This window comes from Strigops habroptila, chromosome 2 (genome assembly GCF_004027225.2).
Source record: "Strigops habroptila isolate Jane chromosome 2, bStrHab1.2.pri, whole genome shotgun sequence".
Classification (NCBI taxonomy): domain Eukaryota; kingdom Metazoa; phylum Chordata; class Aves; order Psittaciformes; family Psittacidae; genus Strigops; species Strigops habroptila.
In genome coordinates, this window is record NC_044278.2 from 72,817,011 (window position 1) to 72,840,989 (window position 23,979).

Below are 23,979 nucleotides of genomic sequence, written 5' to 3' on the forward strand. Positions count from 1 at the left end.
AATAAAAACTTTGGAGTAAGATTTAAGTGCCTGTACGCAGGCACCAAGTGCCATTTTGGAAAGTCTTGGACATTTCAGTTACCTACATAGGGCTAGTTGATATGAGATCTATGGATAGCCCATGTACCTTTAAAGAGGTGTCTATAGACCTGAAGGTATATCCCAAAGCAGTTCAAATGGCATTTATGCTCCATATTTGGTCAACTAGATCAAAACCCTTAGAGTTTGCATTTTGCAGTTACATAAAATCTTGCAATACCAGAATTTAGAACAAGAGTCAATAGCCTACTACATTAAACAGAATACATTCCAGTACGTTAGTATGAACTGATCTAATTTATCATTGGTTCCCTTAGTGATTATAGGGAATTAATATTGATGGGAAATGACAAGGAAAAAGTACACTTAGATATGGGTAAGCATGTTAAAATCTTCTTTCATAACTAGGTGACTGTAATGCAATGAATTCAATACAATTTTATATGCAATGAATAAATATTTAAAACTAAGCAAAATATTCCCACAGCTGATTTGAAAAAGTAATCTGCATAAGAAGAAAACCCATCATTTGACTAAAAATATTTTTTACTTTCTTTCACTTTTTTTCTTTTACTTCACTTTCACTCTTTATATATATAATATAAACACTATTACTCTAGCTTGGGAAATTATTAGCAACACCAACACTATGTGTAGATTGGCTGAACCTACAAAAGTTGGCACCAATTTAGAAGGATTGGTGTCAGATGAACATTATGCTTGCCTTCCAAAGATCCTATAGAAGCACTGTAAGATTGATTTTCATCTCTCCTATATTGCTGCAATTCAGGAATCTGTTTATGTAAAGTCTTTATAAGGGTTTGAGGCAACAGCATGGGACAGGATGATTCTGCCACTCATAAACCATTTCAATTTGCTTCACTACTCCACTGGAGTGAAAACACGATGTTTGTACCCAACATTCAAATTTCATCTCGTATGGAGTTGACAGGCACCTTCAAAATGTGGATGCTCCTTCCCTGGCAGTGTTCAAGGCCAGGTTGGACAGGGCCTTGGACCACATGGTTTAGGGCGAGGTGTCCCTGCCCATGGCAGGGGGGTTGGAACTAGATGATCTTAAGGTCCTTTCCAACCCTTACTATTCTATGATTCTATGATTCTATAAAATAAGCTCAGCTACACTGCCTACATAATCCTACATACTCCTTTATGAAGAAACAAAGTCAGTGACACAAATATGACTTCCCTCTGAACTATCCTTACAGTTAAAAAGGAATTAGAAAAAAAAAATAAAAATCTATAGTTCATTGACATTTGTGAAACACAGATAGTAAAGTTTTTAACCACAGAAGCAAAGAATCACAGAAGAGTAGAAATTGGAAGGGACCTGTGGGATAATTACTGAATATGATTTAAAAATTAAACTTATATTTAAAAATGTAGCATTGCTCACACATAAAGGAAAAACGGACTTTCAGGGTAAGATGCAGCTGCACATGGTATGCCAGGAATTCACTTCACAGCGGTTCCCGTGACAACGTTGCTTGATGGAGGATGGAGCAGAGTGGAGATTCTGCGGCCAGACTCTGTCATAACACCAGCAGAGATGGGAACTAAGTGCTACTTAAAACTGATAAGCTGCATACTTGCTGCCCTGAGCCAACGGTCTGTCATCTTTTGACAAAATGCTGTCCTTTGTGTGAACTTTGCTTCATTATAATGCATTTTAATACGAAAACACACCTCCACCTCCAATGCTGCCCCCCTCCAAAGTGAGATCACTCCTCTTTGAGCATGCTCTTTGAATTTTTTGTGGCATATACCTTTAAAAGCGAAGCGAGGAAAATTTACACCAATAACAATAAAGGTATGTATGACTAGAGTCACTCAAGCTCCACCTTGAAAGTGAAAAATAGTATAAAAATGACCCAAAAAGTGGGGGGCTTTAGGGAAGACATCATCGTGGACGAGCCGAGGAAGACCCCATCAGCTGAGTACTCTCGACTCCTGGGACCGGTCGACGGGCTGGACCTTTCTTCCCCCCATAGGGACGCCTTTGGGTAAGACTTGCACTGTATCCAGTGCTTCCCCGGGAAAATTAGGAGTCTCTATGTAGAGTTACTTTTTACTTTTATACTTTAAAGCCAGGCTGTATTATTCATAACTTTGTCGCGCAGTTGAATACCTTATTATTTGCACGTGCTTTTGCAGACAGTGTATTTATCACCGGCAATCCACAAGAACCTGTATGTGTTGCTTTAATAAACTGCACTGTTTAAGTAGCTAATCGTAAATCTCTCATTGAACGCAACCAGCTCCCTCAGTGTGGCTGTGCTAGTTTGTGACCACGATTAGACTGAAGGTGCAGTGCACTATTAGTGCATCTGGAATTGTGATTATTCAATATATTGAATGCGACTGGACTGATAGTGGCAAATTGGGCATCACTCAGAATCTAAGCCTAGCCGCACCCAGCCCCTCTAATATCTGAGGACCAGCTGGAAAGCAAGGGGGTTTATTTTCTGCCAAATTATTTTACCCTCTCATGCAACAGGACCTCTAAATGTCATCTGGTCCAACCCCTCTGCTCGACCAGGGTCACCTAGAGCCAGTTGCCCAAGAATTTGTAACCAAAGTTATGAACAGAAAGAAAACTTATGAATACTTCACCCCTATCATCTAAGAGTTTTGTGCTTGCAAAATTCTGTAGGACCTTTATTTTCTTTTTCTAATTTTCTTTTCCTCATATTTTGACATTGTGGCTGCAATAAGGATCAAATTTTGTAGAATTAACAAATGAAAGATTTGCTGAAGAGCAACAAGAAAATTGATTTTCCCCCCAAGATATCAGTTCAACTCTTTGAGTTCTACCATACTTCTCTCAGCCTTTTTGCAGTTTTCCGAATCCTCTCTGGCACCATGAATACATTTTCAATGATGAACAAGTAATGAAAATGTCAAAATGCAATGAAACAAGAGCATACTAAAAATAGCCCTAAAACATAAGGCCAAACACCACATGATATTCACTTTTGTTTTCAGTCTAATTTTTCTTTTTTTTTTTGGTATTACAATTAATTATCCTTATAATGAATTCCAGGGGGATTTTAACAGTGAATATTTCCCTCATCTCATGCTATTTCTTTCACACTAAGTACAGTATGAAAGAAAACAGTACAAAACCGCATCTCATAATATATTGAGTACAGAATGAAATAGTTATTAGTTTCTAGTCATCTATGAATTCACATGAATGTCTGTCTTTCTGCTAAACCTGTTTACTTGGATATAAAGGTACAGTTCAGTTTCCAACGAAGTCAGCAGGAAAAATCACATATTTCATGGCTGCCGAAATACAATTCTACACACAGAATCAGATATCATGTGATATAAATGCATTTTATGACTTTTAAACTCTTAGTATCTTCAGAGAGACCATTAATGTTTTAGGATCAAACCAGAGAGAACACCTTTTTAACTAACCAACTTCCATCACCTCCAGAGAAAACATTGCAAAATATGTCCTTGTATATTCAGGTGCGTGTGTGAAGAGGGACAGTATACATTAACAATGTAACAGAACACTGATCTTGGTGGCTTGGTTTATCAAACAGCTTCTATCAAAAAATAGAATAACTCCTAAAGATTTGTAGCAACCACTGTTACTTGTGACACTTCATCTGAGTAGAAGGACTAATCAAAGAAGCTCTTGGTGCAGCCAAATCTAAGGTTGTTTCTCAAGTCACGATCTCTGGATTACCAGTGATCTGTGTGATCTGAGCAAGTGGTTCGTGTAATGGCACCTGTTCGCGTACAGGCAAGAAAACAATCAAAATGAGAAAATACAAAAATAACAACTGAGCATTCCATGCTTAGTTTATTTTTTTTAATAGCATGTAGATGCAAACCACTCTGCCAACATTGTACAAGATAACCTTTGTATTTTTAGAAGAGTAGATTGCTTTCTGATTAAAAAGGCTGTGGTTGTGAGACACTGGTCTAACAATTATAGTGTAGTGTTTCTGTATTGCCATCTCTTAATATACTACTACATTTCTGTTATCAGAATTGAATCCTGAAAGTTTTATATTGTGAATTCTTCAATGTACAGCTTTTATAAGAGAGATCTTGCATTTCTGCACCATTTTTACGTATTTAGTTTACTAGAGGTTCAGATTTGTTTTATAACCTTTGCTCAGATGCTAGAAATTCCTTGACAGTTTCATGTTTCTCTCCCAGATTCCCTTACCTATCCTGTCTACATGAGTGCAAGGAGCATAATGAATTATTCAAGAAAGTACAATCTAACACATGAGCAAGTTAAGTAAGTATTGAATGTACACAACTTTACTCATTACCTGAGAAACAATAGGTGAAAATATGTTGTACATTCTGAAATAACTTCCCTTCCATTTACCTGACACGAAGAGAGAAAAAAAAAAATCCAGCAAAATACACATCTTGACTGAGTAGAAAACGAACTGAGCTAAGCAATACTAAGAAATATATATATAATTTTTTTTATGACGTGATACATTACATTCTCTTACCCATTTTCCTTATGCCCTTGTGAATCAAGGTCCTGGAGAATATTGACTGAAATTATTTTATAAAAGTTATAATCATGAGTGCTGAGCTAAGGGGAAAATGAAATGAATTGCATAATGATAACAAAGATTATGACTATCATAAATTATTATCTCCGTAGGACCGAGCCATGAAGAATCCAAGTTTAAAACTTAAAGAATCTATGTTGTTTAACAACAGTCCCAGACTATTTCATTGTCTTTCTTCAATGCTAAAGGCCTAAAGCATTGCTAACTATCCTAGTGGCTAGGAAACCTGGCTGGGAATCAGTCCTTATTAGTATAGATGTTTTAAAATCAATAACTCTTAAATGTAAAACACAAAACAGGGAGCATAATTCAGGAGTCCACAGCCTGATGGAGTGCTTTAAGCACAGGACTCTGAAGTCAAGATCCCTCTTATCTTGTAAATCTCTTCTACTTAGTAGTTGAGTGTTGAGTTTTCAACAGGAAACTCTTCTGTATGCTTGTCTTTCTCTTCCCGTATAACCTTTCAAATAGAAGCTAGGGTAGACAAAAGAAGAAGTTATTTGGGGTGGATTTGGGTTTGGCTGCATCACAAGAACACAAGAAATGCCCACCCTGCCCCAAATCAAACAAATCTTGCCCAGGGTTTTTCTCCAAGAGCAGTAGGAATTGCCATTTAGGAAGACCATACAAACCAATCCATGTTGTGCAACCAGTGGACTCCCTTACCCTCCTTCAGGACCCCATCATCGTAGTGTTAGAGATGCTGGATGACACATCCTTGCCTAAATGCTCCAAAGAGTAGCTGTTGTTGATGAATTGATGAATGCAATTTTATTCAGGAATGCTAGTAACACCCTGGCATTACTATGATCTAGCAGATGCCTCAGCGACAGCTTCTTCTTTCAAGAATGAAAAACTCCAGAACAGCCATGTAGAATATTCAGGTAAAACAACATTAGTGTCACTCGAACTGTATGATGGACAGTTTTTGCATTATTTTCTCAGTTGCTATTTGTTGTTATCTATTATGCACATTATGAATACTGCCTGTGGGTTCCAATGCATCTTAGAGTTAGGTTATTTAAGCCAGCATAGACAAATTAAGGAAGGCAAACAATGAAAGAATTTTTTGTCTAACAAGTCATAACAGGAGGTTAAAAAGACAGAGTAATCTATGTGAGAGGGAAAAGAGAATAGTAAATTCAGACATGTTTGCATAAATTAAGCAACAGAAGTAATATGTTCCTCCCACAGCCATTTAAAGTGATTTGCAAGTACATAAAAAACAATTATAATAAATCCAGTTGAAATAGTGAGAGTTGTACCTTTATTTTTTAACATGTTCCAAAGTGGGCAGATATATTGTGGCATTGTCATGCAGTCATCCTGGGGTTTGTTTCATTTTCAGCATTAATTTCATTAACTGATACCCTCAAGTACAGTTGTCCATGCATAATGAGACATGAGGACAAGGTAGCAGCTCTAACAAAATGTGACGCTTCTGCAGGCTGCTCAGCAGAACTTGCCCTGTGAAGACATTCACCAATATCCTCTTTCAGCAGTGTCTCATTCCTGACAAATCAAGAATGCACTGTGTTGGAAAAGAAGTGTTGTTGAGTCAGTTTTGGAAGCAAATACTTTGTATGGCAGTGCAGCTCTGTGGGTGATGTGACTTCTCCCACTTATCAAGTCCCTTGTCTCAAACTGACCTTCATGTCCTTTAACAAGTTAGTTTAGTGATAGTACGTTTTTAGGAGCATTTGTCATCACAGACATAACTGCATATTTTCAAGCATTTGCCCTGTTTATTGTTCACAGCCACAGTTCACAGGTTTTGCATTATTTCCATTAACATGTAAAGATTTTCACGAATGCTAGTAGGGTTAAAACTAATTCCTTCTGACTAGAAAAGTGGCTATATTAACAAAAAAAAAAAAATCATAGGTTTTCTTTTTTTTGTTTGTTTGTTCATTGGTTTTGGTTTTCTTTTCCTTAAATACTCTTTTTCGTTTTTGTTCAAAACCAGTGAAGATCTTTGAATATATCACTCTTGTAAAAATTGCAAAGGGAGTTAGACCTACAAAGCTGTGCTGTGTCCAGCTGTGCTGTGTCCTCATTTGTCCAAAGCTGGTAAGAGATACAGAACTGTGGGTTGGACCATGATGGACATTAGAAACTATGTTGTCAAGTTGCAAATCTGTGTAAAGTGAAAGTAAATATATATGAAGACCTGGGATTTTGGTTCAGAGCAACCATTAATTTGAGTGAAACAAATTTGGAGGAAGCATTTAATTTTTTAAATATGTAATTCACTGGATGTCCTCCAAAAAAATTAATAAATGTTCAAAAATTTAGCATTTTTTTTTCCAAGTGGTGAGAATTAAAACAAAATTAACAAATTCTTCAGATTTTGTCCATGGTTTTCGTATTTTAAGATACATACATATCCAAGAAGAAGGAAAGAATATGTTTAGAATTAGATTTAGCTAAAACCTTAAAAAGATAAGATACTAGAAAGGAGCTTTAAGGATAAAGTGAAAACAAGTTTCTACAGTTTATGTTGTATTTGTGTAATGTTCTATGGGTGAAATATGAGTATTGGTCTCAGGCAACCTTGATTTGTAACAAGCATGAATGCAAGCATAAAATAATTTTTCCTTAAGTGTCCAATTTTAGTTTCAGATACTCATAAAGGAAATATGGTTTATGAACCAAGTATCAGAACACTAACCACTAAACACAGAAATGTCAACTATTTTGGGTTTTTTACTTAATTTAGTGCAAATATTTCTACTGATTTTCCCCCCAAAAACACCAAACAAAGGTCAAATAGCTAATTTCCTTGTGCATTCCAATGCTGTATTTAATAATATCAAATTATGGATAGATATGAAAGGTAAAATCAGAGCAACACTCTTCAGAAGAGTTTAGCTTCTTTTTTTCTCCTTAATTTTTGTTTACATTCTTACTTTGTGAAGAACAATGCTGTGAGATGTTAAAGTTTCCATTTGCAAGTTCAACCCATCAAAACCTGGGATCAACAAAACAAACTTCTTAAAGACAAACAGCTCAAATGTTCTTATAACTTACTTGATTGGAGTAGAAGTAGGTAATCTTTTTGCAAATTCCCTTTTTTATTTTTGATTAGACTTAAGGAGAGTGGAGTTTTTTCACTTGGTTTCTGGCAAGAATCAAAGAAAGACAGAAGAACCAGCATAGCTGAATGTGAAGATGTGCTTACCCATGTTTACCAAATAATTTTGGCTTGCAGAGTGACAAAATGCAGGATTCAGGGATTCAGTTGCCTAAACATAGACATGCAGAACAGTTTGAGGTACCCATCTGCTGCCCCTCATCTGCCATGATCTGTGCTAGCCCCATGCAAGTATCTGAAAAAACATTATAATGTCTATAATGACATTAGTTGCCCATTTTTAAGCAACTAAATTGCTTCTTTTTGAGTTGAAAAAAACCTCTGAATAGATGAGAAGTATATCTCCATGAAAATGCAAGAGAGAAAAACATCTGTAAAGTTTAATCAAAACATTCTGCTGCAGTAATTTCGAAAACATTTCATCTCAGGTTTGGCTTTTATTTTTCACTTTATAAATATATTTATATTTTAATATTAAAAGCATTTTTCTTCTGAAGAACAGAAAATAGATTTTTAAAAGCTTATAAAAGCTTTGACAGTTATAAATTTATTTTTACCCAGGAAATTCAGTGACACACTTTTACTAAGAGATTTTTTCAATAAATCATGACTTTTAAAATTGAAAAACTCCACATGAAATTTGTGATTATTTCCATTTATGATATTTATTTCAGATGTCACAGTATACAGTACTTCTATGAGATGAAAAGAAGGAACTTTCGTGTCACTGAGTTGGCATATGCTGTATCAACTTGGGCATCAACTGCTTCTCATAAAAGTGTAAAACGTGAAATATACACTGATAACATAATATTTTTCAATCAGCATAATTATTATTACTTAAATTAATTATTTAATTATCCAAAGAAAATGGGGTTTGTCCTAAAAACAGGTGCTTGCTTCTGGGCTTCCTGCTGTGGTTTTCTAGCTGCTGTGGCCATAGGAACTCCCTGATATGCTACTTTGCAAGGCGATTTGTCATATTTGTCTTCTGTAGTTCTCTATAACAAGTTGTTTGATCTTCCCTGGCAGGAAATAATTTTTTCAGCATGCCAGAACATGAGTCATTTAGAGAAATCTACGTATTCACAGTACACATCACAATTGTCGTCACTCTTTTGGAAGTCTTGGTGTCTCAAATTTGTGGTTTGGAGAATATTACCTGGACTCCTATCCTTTCTCTTTCACTAGTTGGGGAAAAAAAAGTAAATAGTGGAGCCCAACCTTACTACAGCTGTCACTTTCTCCAAAAAATATCTCGAAGCTGAGCTATAATTACTTACTACGTGTACAAGAGAGTTTTAAGTTCCTGAAGAGCACATTGTAAGTTCTTTGTGCAGGGAGCACTTCTCAGTTCCAAATTCTTTGACATTGTCAGTAGTCATATATACCAACTGTATACTGAAATAACAATGGAGAAATTGCACTGTCTCATGCTGTTCTTCAGATGGAAACCAAACACGCATGTGGAGAAGGAGACATGGGACTTCTAATGACTTTGTGTTCAAGAACTAAATAGCCTTTACTGCCCAGATAAGTAAATGCTGTTGTCATGGTTTAAGCCCAGCTGGTAACTCAGAACCACCCAGCTGCTCGCTCACTTCCCCCTTTCTTCCTCACCCTGCTCCTGGAGGGATGAGGAGGAGAATCAAAAGAATGTAACTCCCACAAGTTGAGATAAGAACAGTCCAGTAACTGAGGTATAATACAAAACCACTACTGCTACCACCAATAATAATAATAATAATAATAATAATATAATAATAATAATAATGGTGGAAATAACAAGGGGAGAGAATACAATTGCTCACCACCCGCCGACCATCATTCTGGAGGTGAGGAGGTCAATGAAATGATGTGAGGTACTGATACATCTTCACGTGTCCAAATTGTTACTAGTGCTTTTATTTCAAAAGTCCATTAGAAAAATGAGTTGTAGAACAAGACTGTCTTTACCTACCAATATTTCCTTTTTTTTTTTTTTTTTTAAATTAACCATGCTATACTTGGACAGAATGGAATTATGTTCTGTTCTGTTCATGTGTTCCGAAGTTACCAGAAAGGGCTCATTCACAGAACTAAGTGGACCTTTCTGAAATGCTGGATTTGCTTTTGCAGTAGCTCTGAAAATCAGACAAAATGTGTCGGGAATTCCTGTTGTGTTGAAACCTATAAACCGCAGTTTCAGTCTAATGCTGAAATCAAGAATTTAATCATGTCCATTGCTAAGAATGATCTCAATTTTAAATTCTAGTTCAAACCCACGTTTAATCCTAAAAGATCAGGAAAAGAATTTTCTTTTACACTTTTACGCAAAGCATTTCTGCATAAAAGGGTTTCATCAAGACTAGCACATTGTAAGAGACTTTGTAATATCACGCACACAAAAGAGAGACTTTCTTTTACCTTTACTATCCAGAGAGGGAAATCAAGCTTTTTTATTTTATTTTTTTTTTTAGCCTGGAAACAGTTTTTGGTAAGACTTCATTCCTGAAAAATATGAAATGACTTCTGAAATTTTAGGAGGTTTTAATAAGGAAGAAGTTTATAATGTTAGTGCAGTGACCAATACGAGACATTGGGGGCTTCCAATACACATTCCCAGATAGCTCAAATACGACCTCTGTGGTTACTGGGTCTTGTACACCGGAAATATAAGCTTACAAATCAAGTTTCTATTTTTTCTTTTTTACTTCAGTATAAGCTGCTTGAATGACTAGACTGTCTGCTCAGTCAGAAGTATTTGTTGTCTTTATTCTGCCTTTTATATTGACAGGTTTCCTACCTGCCAGTCACAGGATCTTTAAGTAGAATTGCACCCCCCAAATTTTCTGGACATCTGATAGATCATATCTTTTGATAGGTATTACCGCAAAGAGATTTTATTTTAATAAATCACACAAAACAATGTTTTGTTTTGTCATAGCTATGTTGTTAACCAGACTTTTTAAAGCATGGTTGCCCACAGTTGGAGGTGATCCAGTTAGGGAACATTACAGCAAACCAGTGGACTGCAGGGGATAGACTTGAGGGTGCTGAGGGACCTGGCTGCCATCACAAGGAGGCTTTCAGTGTCTTCAAGGGTAACTGGTAACTAGGGGAGGTCTCTGGTGACTGCAAAAAGGCAGGCATCACTCACACTCGCTTTTAAAATAGGTGATCCCTGGAAAGGTTATGCACTAAATTATCTGGGAAACCTTGCTCACGCACATGGGAAAAAAGTATCATGAACACCCTATATGGATTTACCAAGAGCAAACTGTGCATGCACTGCTCTTTGACAGGGCCAGGACTAGTTAAAACTCTAAACTTTGAACCACTGCTGACGGCTGTGTGAGAGCCTTCTGATGGATGGGCAGTGAGCAGCCATGGTGACAGTCAATTGCCAGGCGCTGCAGGGCCCTGAGCCAATCATAGTCTGGTACCTTTTGTCCTGCCCATGGTGCTGAGGCACCAGCTTTTGTTTGTCTAATTGAAAACCAGGCAAAGGATCTTCAGCATCCTGGCACAGTGGCCATGGCTTCTTCATGCAAACAACAGTTCCTCTGAAATTGTGTAGGGAAAAAGTCTCATAAGGGAGAACACATTTCCTTACCTTAGAGCTAAGTAAAGAAAATTAATCAAAGCACAAACTAAAAAGCTGGTGGTTTTAAAATTTTATATATAAAACTGTTTAACTTACATATATAATTATATAGTTGTATTTATCATCATATGAATAGATGAATATAGAATAAAATGTATCAAATGTTAACAAAGCATTCTGTATAAAGACATTTAGTAACTTTTGTTGACCTTTGCAAATATACTTTGTAATTTTTTTGAAGTCCAATATTTTTTAATCTGGATATTAATATCAATTTTGCTTCCTAACTGAAGATTTCTGCAATGAATATTGAATTTGTTTCTTAGCTGAGGATCTGTATAGTTGTGTACATATAGCTTTTTTATAAAAAGGAATTGCAAATGAGGGGACAATTTAAAATATATCCTACTTTTAAAACTGCTGTAAGTTACTGTATTAAGGGGTTTTTATAATAATTTCCTTGCTACTTCAGCCAATTATAAGAGTTATTTGGCATACTTTGACTCATTTCCTCTCCTTTTCACCTGGTTGATACTATACAGAAATATTAATAATATAAAAATGTGTGACATCCTACTTAAAAAAACACAGCTTGCCTGCTGTTGAATACCATAGATTTTTAAAGCTTTGCTCTTTTAAAAAATACATGTGTCTTAGCTTTTGCATGAAACTGTAAGTCTCTTACTGTAGATGTAATAATATCTTTAAGAAGAATAACCTGAGTTACGATTAGAAGTTCAGATCACTCATTTAAACAAACACTGCAATAATTGAAAAGACAGAAATATACAACAAGAGGAAATGTAACTATAACAATAATGCTTTAAAATATTGGATTGAATGATGAGTTTTCTTGAATGCTTACAGTGTAGAAGGGAAAACACATGAGGGACACAGAGTGTATATATGAATTTTTTAATCATTTAATAAAATTTCTTGTCTTCTTATCAGCTACCTATCAGTCATCTTCATATATATTTCCTAGAAACAGCTGTAGGTAAGAAGATTTTATAGAAGAAAACTTTAAACTTGTAACTGAATTTATGCATTAAAAAAAATTGTTGCTGTATGTATTTACTTGTTCTTAAGTCACATGTTGTAAATAGAACAAGTTGCAATGAATAGGACTAATCTCAACATACACAGTTGTACATAATCATAAAACTGAGATTAGTATGGGTTTTCCAATGGATGAAAGGAAACAGTAGTATATGAATTACTTATGTTCATTGGGGGGGGAGAAATTATTTTAATGACTCTTTCCTGTCAAAATCTAATCAGCAACACCCAAATTCTTAACAAGGCCTGTTCAAAGGGAATCTACAGACTAATACCTATTTACATTAATTAGCCTGGAAGTAATTTGAATTAATTTCATTTGAAATCATGAACTTCCAGTTGATATTATGATAAAGTACAGAAATATTTATGTTGAAAGTTTTCAATATTCAAGTATGAAACACTTATATGCTTAGGGAGCCTCTCACAGATCCTGAAAATTTATACGATATTTAAGGAAGATGCCTTCTTGTTCCTCCCACAAAACTGATTTTAACCAGTGTAATTTGTGGTCTGCAATAAGTCAGATGATAGTCTGTTTATATATAGGATTTCAGTCCTATATGATCACTGAAAGACTGGACAGAATAAAAGCAAGCACATAGTATAATGAGATAGAATGCTCTGAAAAGCATAGATATTTCTAGAAACAGAAATGGGAATAAAAAACCCCCCAAACAGCTACTCCATTTGTCTAATCACTTTTTACAAATTTCCTTCTTAGTCCTAATTTCTCTTGTGTTTTTCCCTTAAAATTATAAAATGGAAATTTCTGCTGAATAAAAAATGTAATCTAACGTTTTATCAAATAAAATTGACATAATTACATTAAAGTCAAATTAATATTCTATAAAATACTAGTAATCTTAAATGTTTTTCTTTATTTTTTTACTTTCATATCTCAAAATACATCTATCAAGAAGACAAAAAGCATTGAAATTCCATGAAATTCTTGAAACATAGCTACAGAGAAAATGGAACAGTTAGTTTATTCATGAATAAAACAGTCTGATTAATTTATATATTTTTTTTGGTTATCCTTTAGCAGTCATTAGATACATACAGGATAATTTTAGTATGAATATTAGTTATTTAAGCAACTTCATAACAACATTTATCATATTTTTAATAGGTATAATATACAGTGCACAATATTTATTTAATTATATATTCTCAATCATGACTCATTAACCTAATATTTAGCTACATAAAGCATGCAGCTTCTTCACTGGCTGCAATTAACTAAGGTTTTCAAAGATTAAATACTGAGCTTTAATACTGTGCAACTAGCTTTAGATAGTTTTCTAGTGGGAGTAACTGCAATATAATCTCTATGGAGTATCTGTAATACAATGTCTTCCTTCTGTATTTAAATGATTTTCCGTTTCTAAACCTGAGAAGAAGAAATAGGTGGCAAAAAGAGTGAAAAGTGTGCTTCTCTCAAAGGGATTTCTGACTCACATCTGAGGATTACTGCTTTGAAACTGCTTTGTATCCAAATGATTCCACTATTTATTATCATGTCTTCTTTCATTTTTTGGTCTCATGAAATAGTGGGTTTGTCTCTGAATTAGAGGTTTTTCACTTTGACCTTAAGAGCAAATAGAACATTTGAAGGTGCATGTTTTTATTATATGAACTATACACTTGAAAGAATTTTTTGAAGAAGAGTTAAGATGTCCTTTGATATGCAAGACCATCAAGCTCTCATGGTATGTCCCTAAGCTTCTATTACATTTAATTTGCTTTTCAGATTGTTTTTCTAAATTAATTTCCTGAAAATTGAACTTTCTTGAGCTCTTTCGGCCATGTCTTGTCTACGGATCAGACTGTTGTGGGTTCACTGTTCTGGGCTCCGCCTCTCTCTCCAGACTACTGGTAGAGCCAAAGGTAGTTAACATTTTCTGTTAGCATCAGATTTGTGTTCCCTTCATGTATAGTCATGAAAAGAATCATCAGCTAAAGAGGGAGCACCTTGATAATCTGCCCAAAATTAGATGAGATGTATCCCAACCTAACCATCTGGAATGACTGGATAGATATTTCATTTGTACAAAATGATCAAGTTATCACTTGGCAGTGCTTCAAGTTTCTGTCCAGTGAAGAATATAACATACAAAAAAGAGATGTTGCCATTATAGATTATTCAAATCTTGATCAAATAGGAAGATAGAACATTATTTTTGTTTTGTAGTCTGTAAACAATGTTCCCAGCATTTCAGCATTGTTAACTTTTTTCTAACATTTCATTTTGCTGATGAATAATTCACATTCCCTATTTTTGAGGAGTAAAACTTTATACCCACCCTCAGCTAATATTAAGATCTAAATCAAACTTCTGAATTTTCTATGGTTGTTTGAACTCTTTGGAGATCTTCTGTTATGATAGATGGTGCACTTAGTATTATCAATACAATTTTCAGTTCATAGTCAATTCTTAGAGGTTTAAATTATAACTAGTGTTGAAACTGGAGTATTGTCTGGGATACAGAACATCAATGAAAAGTCTCATGGGGTGATGAAAATATTCCATTGCCTATTGCAGTGTCCAATATATTGAAAGGAAGCTAAGAGATTTTAACAAAATTGTTTCTTTTTTTTTTTTTAACATTCATGCAGATAACATTTACAGATGTAAAGTAAGTTACTAAAAAGATAACAGACTTGCAAGACATAAACAAACAGATTTGCAAAACATGGATCACAACGAAGAGCAGATAAAAGCTTCAACAGAAATTGTACAGTAGAAGTAAAAAAAAGTATTATGAATGTGAGGGTCTACAGTCTAGATATGTTTCAAAAAAAACCCCAATAAATATATTTTATAAAAACCTCAACTTCCTGCTGCATTTTACTGGAGTAATGGATAATGGTGATACTGTTCATGGGAAAGTTATACTAAATACAGGAGGACTGTATGACAAGACTGACAGTTTTGGGATGTATGTGTAAGTATGTGGCTCACTTAAAACGTCATGAGAACAATAGATCTATGATGATCTATGAATGATGAACAATGGTTCACGGTTATGAATGGTTTGGACTGGAAGGGACCTTAAAGATTGTCCAGTTTCACCCCCTCTGTCAGGGGCAGGGACACCTGCCACTGGACCAGGTTGCACAAAGCCCCATCCAACCTGGCTTTCAACACTTCCAGAGATGGGGGGCATCTGCAGCTTCTCTGGGCAGCCTCTTCCAGTGCCTCACCACCCTCACAATAAAGGACTTCTTCCTAACATCCAATCTAAATCTATCCTTTTTCTGTTTAAAGCTATTCCCCCTCATTCTATCCTTACATGTCCTTGTAAAAAGTCCTTCTCCAGATACCTTCTGCACAAGTCTCTAATTTCTCTTCTTCAATTCCTCATGTTACATGTGTTTGCATAGAGGCATTTCAGTTGGGCCAGATGAAGCCAACCACCCCTTAAAAAATACAGAACTAGTGACAACCAACATGGAGAAGGCTGAGGCCCTCAGCAATTTTTTTTTTTTTTTAACTCAGTTTTCACTGTTAATCACTCTTCCCAAATCTCTCAAGCCCCTGAACCTCAAGATAGGGACTGAGAGAATGATATCCCTCCCATTATAGCATAAGACATATAGGTTGTGTGATGGTTGGAGGATGTCTTGGGCACAGCATTCACAAAATAGTAGAGTTTTCAATTTTCAGAGAAGTGAGGACGGGGGTGAACCCGACTGCTGCCTTGGCCTTCCAGAGGGCACACTTAGGCCTGTTTCAGAGCCTTGTTGGCAGAGTCCATTGGGAGGCAGTCCTGAAAGGCAAAGGAATCTAGGTAGGCTGGACATACTTCTAGAAGGAAATATTAAAGGTGCGGGAGCAGGCCATCCTCATGCGCTGAAAGATGAGCCAGTGGGGAAGATCAGTCTGGATGAACAGAGAGCTTTGGCTGGAAATCGGGGTAAAAAAGGAGAGTTTATGACCTTTGGAAGAAGGGGCAGGCAACTCAGGAGGACTACAAGGATGTCGTGAGTTTGTGCAGGGAGAAAACGAGAAAGGCCAAAGCCCAATTAGAACTTAATCTGGGTACTGCCATTAAAGACAACAAAGGAATGCTTCTATAAATACATTAGCAACAAAAGCAGGGCTAAGGAGATTCTCCACCCTTCTTTGGATGTGGGGGAAACATAGTGACAAAGGATGAGGAAAACTACTTAATGTATTAATTGCCTCAGTCTTTAATTGTAAGACCAGTCGTTCTCTGGGTACCCAGCCCTCTGAGCTGGAAAACAGGGATTGGAAGCAGAATGAAGTCCCCATAATCCACGGGGAAATGTTCAGTTACTTGCTGCACCACTTAGACATACACAGGTCTATGGGGCTGGGTGGAATCCACTGAAGAGCTCTGAGGGAGCTGGAAGAAGTACTCACCAAGCCACTTTCCATCATTTGTCAATCTGTTCTGTAAGGGTGGTGAGGCACTGGAAGAGGTTGCCCAGAGAAGCTGCGGATGCCCCATCTCTGGAAGTGTTGAAAGCCAGGTTGAATGGGGCTTTGTGTGAGCTGGTCTAGTGGAAGGTGTCTCTGTCCATGGTAAGGGGGTCGGAACCAGATGATCTTTAAGGTCCCTTCAAACCCAGTGATTTCACTCTATGAAGTCTTGTAACTCATTCAATATGCAAACCATTAACAAAACAGAAATCTTACAGAATAGGAATCTTGATTTAAAGAAATGTGGTCATTAAAATACATTCTGATTTGTAAAAAGTAGCCCTTTTTTGTTGTTGTCTGTTCTGAGTAGACTGGTACAAATAATTTATTTTGTAAGAGTTAAGATATGATGTTATAAAAAAATCCATTGCTTCAGTGTTTAGTTTAATAACAAGGCTAAATTTAGAATTAATGAACAAAGTAGACTAAGCTATAACCCTTCATTAAACTCTGGCTCCAAGGAGTCTGAGCTATTCTAGCATACTTGCGCTGGAAATAAAGGAAAATGCAAAATAAATTTGTCCATATATGTATGTATGTATGTATGTAGGGAATAATATATTATGCTCTATATTCCTAGCAACCAGAGGGTTGAAATTATACAATATTAAGAGAAGTTACTAGTTCACCACAATTTGTTCAGAATATTTTGTGAAGTGATTCTTCCAAGAGTTTTCTGTGACATTTGTTGTTTGTATAATAATCAAGCATGTCTGAGCTCTATTCTATTTAGAGGTAGTAGTGAGCAGGTATCTTTCTGGTAGACAATCCAGGATGCAAATGAAAAGACAATATTTATTCTACTTGAATAAAGAGAACTGTATACATAGTGTGGGCCAATCGTACATACCAGGTTCTGTTCATAGAGGTGGCATAAGGAAAAACATTTTGGAGGTAGATTAGCAGGGGGATACAAAGAGCATCGAGGGGGCTGATTCACATGTCCTGCCTGTGAGGAAATGTTGAAAGAATGGGGCTTGTTAAACTATAAAAGAGAGGGCAAAGAGGATCTTACTGCTATCTACAAGCAACTAATGGGAGAAAGCAGAGACGACAGAGCCAAACTTCTTAGAAGTGCAGATTGGAAAGCAAGAGGTAACAGACACAAGTTGGAACACATCAGGAAATGAATTAAAATCCTTCTACATAAGAGAAAAAATGAAGCCATACAGGTGGTCAAGCACTGTAACAGGCACCCAGAGAGGCATTCAGAAACCTGCTGGATGTGGTCTGAGTAGGATGTTGGACTAGATGACCTTTGGAGGTCTTTTCTGACCTATATGAGTCTGTGATTCCATCTTCAGTATAAGGAGAATCATTCAGAGACATGGGATGTTCTATTTCCTTTCCTGTTGCAGTAGGTAAACAATGAATTGCAGAAGTATCAAGCCAAAATGAGACATTGACTACTCTTCTGTGCATCCTAGTTTCTCAAAAGATAAATAATATAAACCAGATTCCTTGTAATATTGCTGGAGACCTTTTAAAAAGTTCAGAGCAACTCCCAATTAGCAGAAGAATTTTGAATTGTTCGTTGCTTCAGCATCAAATGGATTAATTCCAGCAGGCTGGATCCAGGCAAATTAATTCTTACTGCAGTGAGGTCAAATATAGAAGGTTCAGAGCTAAGTAACAACACAGACTGTCTCCTCTTCAAACATAGCCCAGTCTGCCTTAAAATTCTCTTGTTGCTGTGAGCATTTTAAGAACTGCTTAAGTCAGCTACAGTGTAGGTTTTCTCAGGTAGTGAAATGGCTAGCAGTCTGTAGAGCAACAGAACCCATAGAGTATCCCTTACATGACACGCACTGAAGCAGCGTAACTGTACATCCCAAAATATAAAACTTGAAGCATCAGGAAAAGAGCAAGATGCAGTCCTTGGTGAAGGAATAACACATCCCTCACTGATACATTAACTACTAAGTAATATAAAAAAACCTCTTTTCCAAGCATAAAGAAGTGAGCAAAACATTTTTACCAAAATGTAGTATTTCAGTTTGTGATTTTAGTAACATTTGTGGTTCCTGAGTAATTCCATTTGAACAATCTTATCTAGGTGCTTAAGCTTACAAAACAGTTAACTGTCAAAGTTATTTTTTCCTCATATTGACCCTGTGAGGAACTTAGGCAGCAGAACTAGATTGTCAGAATCATCATGGCTCACACTAACATCTACTTTTCAAATATGGCAGTACCTAACTTAGGAACATAAAATGGGCTGCACTAAGTTTTCATCACTGTGGCCCATTTTTACAAGAAGAAACAGCTTTTAAGTTAGTATTTTTATCAATCACAGAAATCTACAACAGCCAGAGTGCTAAACTTTTAGCCCAAACTACTTAATAGGAAATACTGATGAGAAGAATATGTCTTAGATCATTCTCTATTCAGCGTTATAAAGGCTCTCTGAACAGTTATCTGAGTAGATCACTAACATGGAATGGAGAACGAGACAAACTAGGCAGAAAAGGGGAAAATGCTATTCAGTTGCAAAATACAGTTTTAAGCCTTGATTTTGAGGTTGAAACCCAAATTTAGCTCATGTAATCTTGTACAAAACCTGAATTAGATCATTTAACATACCTTCCATAGTTGACAGACCAATTTAAGCACTTTGAGGTGATAGCTCTTCTTAAATATCTTAGGGTTTGGTTTTAGAACTGGCTTATGCTGAACTAGGATAGTACTCCTACTGAGAAGTGATTCAGATGCCTTTTCTGCCTGTAGCCACATTTTGTTCTGTCTGCTAGCACCATGCTTTGCAAGGCATGGGAACATTGAGTCCACCTGTTTGCAGAAAAAAGAAACAAATATTTTTGTAATGACTTTGAGCAAGCTCAACTGCTTTTGAATCTACTCTCTAAAATATCTCTCTTAGAATATAATAACTTCAGTCCCATTAAGAGTTTTCAACAGACAAACGTAAAAGAGATTGGTAGCATGATTAACACTGTGGCCTCATGTATACTTTGGTGTTTATTTCTGTATTCCTGAAGTTACTGTTCAATCTCAGATTACCCAGAAGTTTGTATCCTGGCCAAAATTCTGCAGCAGAGTTACACAGAAGTGGTATTTTTGGCTCTTTTGTTTGTAAATTATTTCGTCATTGCTAACAAACTGTTCCTTTTTCTATTTCTTCTGCATGCCTGAGCAACATCTGGAGAAAACAGCAGTGTTGATGGCTTATAGATTTTTCTCCATATGTTTGCCATACTTTCTACTTCATAGCACAAGTAAATGCAGAAAAAAAGAAACAAAAAGTCCTATATTGGCTCAGATTCTCAGGTACTGGCAGTCAAAAAAAGGCCGAAAAAGGCCTTATCTCTTTTGCCCTTTCAAATGGAACAGTTTTTCTTACCTATCCATCATTTCAAAATTTTGAATGACATTTTTTCTGGGAGATAAAATTTAATATAAACCCAACATTTTTGAAGAGCAGCAAAGTACACAGTACACAACAATATTGTTTTGTCTTTCAGGAACATTGACTAATTTGAACACATTAATAGTGTGGACTACTGTAACTTCATCCTGAAGTTCTTTCTGGAAGAAAAGTTTGAAACTCCTCTTTCAGCATCTTGAAACTGTACCTATGGGTGTTTGATAAGGAAAAGTTTGGAAGAGATAGGGAATGAAGAAGGATTTTTTTATACAAAAGAGCAGCTGGGAAATCACTTATATTCTTTAACATATTCAGTTGACTTGCTGTCTTGCTTATTTCATTTTGCAGTGTATTTCTGAGATACACATATCTTGTCATACCTTCCTTCTGTATTGTAGCTTCCAGTGTAATTTATTTTTAGTGATGTATGTATCTTTCACATGACAACCTACATTTTCACTAATATATTAATTTTATTATTTCTGTCATTACTAAAAAAGACATATTTGTATGAAAAATAATTAGTCACCATCTCCACCTTGCTTATCAGAACATGGAATGATTTGTAACACAGGATTCAGAATCCTGTATTCATGGATACCCCTGCAGTGTATAGATAGCTACTCCAAAATTGATGTGCAAATAAAGTCTTCAGATTCAGCTTCTTTCTGTCCCTTTCAAATTGTAACTAACTGGCACACTTATCTTTCCATTTGACTATTATATCTGCAGTATTAATTATACTGCTAAAATAATATTCCATCCATTATGCTGTATAGCATCTGCCACAGTTTTCTTCTTGTAATTCACCATACAGATGTCTAATTCATGATTTTTCCTCTCTAATGAGGTTAGTGTCTTGTGTAGTCTCAAGCATTACATGAAGTGACTTTATTAAGTGTACCTTGTAATGTGCAGAATTCAACCAAAATAGAATAAGAAAGACAATAGATGTTCTCACTTATAAAAGATGCCATCCTTTTCCTTTCCTTTCCTTTCCTTTCCTTTCCTTTCCTTTCCTTTCCTTTCCTTTCCTTTCCTTTCCTTTCCTTTCCTTTCCTTTCCTTTCCTTTCCTTTCCTTTCCTTTCCTTTCCTTTCCTTTCCTTTCCTTTCCTTTCCTTTCCTTTCCTTTCCTTTCCTTTCCTTTCCTTTCCTTTCCTTTCCTTTCCTTTCCTTTCCTTTCCTTTCCTTTCCTTTCCTTTCCTTCCTTTCCTTTCCTTTCCTTTCCTTTCCTTTCCTTTCCTTTCCTTTCCTTTCCTTTCCTTTCCTTTCCTTTCCTTTCCTTTCCTTTCCTTTCCTTTCCTTTCCTTTCCTTTCCTTTCGCTTACTCTTTCCTTTCCTTCGCTTTCCCTTTCGCTTACCCTTTCCTTTCCTCTTTCTTCTTTTCCCCTTACCCTTTCCCTTCATCTCTTTTGCTTTAGTTATATTACCTTTCCAGCTGGCACAGTTTCTCATTACCTGTCCATCATTTCAATATTTTGAATGACTTATGGAAGATGAAATTTAATCTTAAAACAACAGCCCTGAAGAACAGCAAAGTACACAGCTTTTTGCTCTTCTGCCTCTTTTCTCCTCTCTGCCTCTCCTAGCCCTATTTCTTTTTATGGTTTTGATATGCACGAACCTTCTTAAAAGTAAGGTAGGTTGTTCTACAAATTATTGGCTTCATCAGTTTTACCCTCAGGTTAGAAATGTTCACACAGAATGTGATTGGCAGATGAGATCAGAAATGGATTTGAATTTAATTTAAACTCCATGACAAGGAATGAAGGATGTTTTGAATCATGTACATCCAACTGGCTTGTTCTTTTCTATTCTATTAAATTTTTCAAAGAAAGGCTTTGGATTTTATCTTTATAGGAGGTTGTTGGTTTTTTGAATTATTTGTGTCTGTGCTTATTATACTCAACATATTTTTCCAAAACATTTGGGTATAGACGACCTGTGACTTTTGCTTCCTTACAGTTTTGGAAGACTTTATTCTCTGGATTTTGTCATTCAATCTCTAGCAAAATAATGAAAATTTTGTGGTGCATTTCAGCTTCCAACAGTATTTGAGGTGATCTGCACAGACCAAATTGTACCTGAAAATGAAATGAACATTTTCTTCCACCTGATATAATGAACTTTGCTCTTGAAATGACCCATTTAGTTGCAAGAAATAAAGGTTAAACAAAAGATTTTAAGACAACCGTTGACAATCACTGTATATTGTACCTAAAACTAAGTATATTATTTAAGATGATTCATTAGTAAAGGCTTTGTAAATGGTAATGCAACTTAAAATGTGATACTGTGTTCTGGCTATCCTATAAGCCCCAAAATCACAAAGGCGGAAAGCCCAACAACAAGAAAACCTGACTTGCAGGTTAATTTCCATAGCAAGTAACCTGCTACAGACCTGAGGAAGAATGGCTGCATACTTAATATTTTGCTACCTTCATCTGCTGTTACAAATCTGTGATTTTGAAGATCTGGGATTTCTCGGTACTGCTGTACTTACCAGGTGTTTTTGTTGTCATTTCATGACTGCCTCTTGGAGTTGTCATGTTTCTTAGCTGACACTCATCCCGCACTGCATGTTCTGCAAGCTAGAGAACACAAACAGTGCTGGAAAGCAATTTCTAACATTATTTTAGACACTCAGCTCTGCTACTTCCGGAGTTCATCCTTTCTAAACTGTTTCCCTAATCCACTCCTCCTGCAAAGACATATTGTCTGCCTGTTTATTTTCAGATATCCTTCTAATTCTAGGGTAACGAAACCTGTAAGCTACTGAAGCAGAAAGACTGTTAGACTGCAAAGATTTTGCAAGTAATGAGTTATTGCTTAATTGCAGTTTTACAGATTTTAAACAATAGACAACACCACTCTGTGTTGTGGTTCTGTCTGCAAATCTTTAACATTTGCACAGAAGAAATCTTGGCTGCATAAAAGACTATTGGAACTATATTGCCTGTTAATAAAACAACTGTAAGTTGAAAGGGGTCTTTCAAAGAGTACAAACTCTGTCACCATTAGTAAGGAAACAGGAAAGTGTCTTGCATAATTTTTATAAAATGCAAAATCTCAGCTTCAAACTCATGATTGTATACTTTTCTTAGTTGACTATTAGGTGAGTTACCTATCCATTTTTGATATGCTGACCATAAACCAGCATTCCCAAATTTGGATGACTTCCCAGAATTGCATTATACTGAGACAATGTAGCTTAGTTTATATGTACTTATGTGGGCCAAAAAATGGGTTGATGTACTGGAAAGCAAAAGCCAATAAATCGAGGCATTAAGATTGCTGGATATATTTTTTATTATTATTTCAACAAAAGCCAAGAATGAAAAAGCTTTATTAATTTTGGTTGCAAAATTCATGTCAGGATTATCTAAATACTTCTACATATGTTAATGACATGAAAAAACCCCTTAGATTATCAGTTGTACAGCTGTGAAAAGGATGTTTATTCATAGCAGAAAATAAGACTATGTGTTTGCTGGGGAGACATTCCTTATAACAAGCCTGATATGGTTACTTGAAAAATCAATCCCTATTATGATGTTTCTTGTACCATTTCAGCAAGATTCTTTCAAACACTTCGTCAGGAGTTATTGACATAATCTTTTCAAATAGTTTAAATAGTTTTAAAATAGTTAAAATTGTCACTTCCGCCTTTAAATTTTTTTCATTACCTATTTTTTTTTTTTTTCAAACAAGATTTAAACTTTCTGTATGTTCACAACCTTTTCACATGTCATTTTCAAAGATCAGGCTGAATTAGAAGTGATTTATAATTA